This window comes from Suricata suricatta, chromosome 1 (genome assembly GCF_006229205.1).
Source record: "Suricata suricatta isolate VVHF042 chromosome 1, meerkat_22Aug2017_6uvM2_HiC, whole genome shotgun sequence".
NCBI lineage: Eukaryota > Metazoa > Chordata > Mammalia > Carnivora > Herpestidae > Suricata > Suricata suricatta.
Window position 1 is genome coordinate 67,564,744 of NC_043700.1, and position 1,477 is coordinate 67,566,220.

The 1,477-nt window shown below is 39.3% G+C and overlaps 1 protein-coding gene across 1 annotated transcript in view; it reads left to right on the forward strand.

Annotated features, from left to right (window-relative positions):
* Nucleotides 1-1,477, forward strand: part of ASIC5 (acid sensing ion channel subunit family member 5) — a 31,944-nt gene that overhangs the window by 2,186 nt on the left and 28,281 nt on the right. The window lies entirely within an intron of this gene.

The following is a 1,477-nucleotide window of genomic DNA, read 5'->3' on the forward strand; positions in this document are numbered from 1 at the left end:
AATCAGGCTCCAGGCTCTGAGCTGTTAGCACAGAGCCATGTGGGGCTTGAACCCATGATCTGTGAGATCTACCCAGGCACCCACAATAGTTTTACTTATATTTCTGATTTTTGCCCAGGGACTGGGCCAGTTAATTTATATATATATTGCCTAATTCAATATTAAAAGCAACACAATGTGAGACTATTGTAAAATTTTTGTCTAGAGTTAGGCTAATCAGATTAATATATAATTTCCTACTAAGTGACTAGCCTGTAAAATAATCATACTATAATTTGTAATTGTGTCCTAAGACTTTGCAAATGAAATGGAGTCCCTTAGAAAATGTTTTTAAGTGCCTTTTATATATCAAGATGTAACCTCATCTAATTGATTGGGACCTTTGAAGTATTAAGCAATGATTTAATGATAAGCCACACTTGAAACCTTTTAGAAACAAATTTTTAATGCTGATCAGTTGAAAGAAATGATACTTCTTGAATTGAAGCAAAGAATATAAGTCAATTCACTTAATTATAAGCATTTGTGAGGCCATTAAGAACTCATTTCTTAAATGAGAATTTTAGACAATTTTTAAAAATCCCCGAATATTTCACCATTTGCCACATCACTACTTAAATAGCAGAATAATAAAAATAGGTAATACTGACTGAATACTGATCATGTGTAAGGATGCAGGTCTGAATTCGGCTTCTCAGAATCATTAGACAATAGAAGGGCACACGTAGCCTAAGAAAGGAGGGACAACCCTTGTAACACCCAATCAGAAAAGGCCAGCTAACACCCTTAACATTTATTTATAAGGGCAGTTGTAAAGATAGATGCTATAGATAATCACCTATTGCTCCCATTGCTTGAGGCTAGTCACGCCCTACGTGAGGGTCCTGGGCCCATTCTGTAATTGGTCAATACTCTAAATGTTGTGATTGGGTCCCGACAAAAGTATCAATGTATGGTTAAAGTTACTGCCAATATTGATAGGCGATAGTGATTGGACCCCTGTACCTGTGTCACAATTTCCTGTAACTCCCCCTTCCCAAACCCATAAAAGCCCTACCCCGCCTCTGTTGGGGCTCTCAGCATGGATCCACTGCGCAGGTAAAGTCTGTGAGCCTGAGCTTAGGTCTGGCGAGCCTAAGCCCATAATAATAATAAAGCCCATTGCTTTTGCATGCGTGACTCCGTCTCCCTGGTGATCTCTGGTTCTTGGGGATGATATTAAAAATCTGGGCATAACACATGCATGGTTCAGATGATGTGCCAAGCCATCCCCGGTATTATTTCACTTAATACAACAAACTCATGAGGAAATACTGTTCTCCATCTGACAGAAGAGGAACCAAATACTAGAAAGATTATGAGCCTTAACCCAGTTTCTGAACAGTAACCCAGGTGACAAGAGGCAAGGCCAGACCAAGAACCTGCTATTTCCATTTCAAAGGCCATCTCATCCTCTGTGCTGTATTGCAGACTTCCT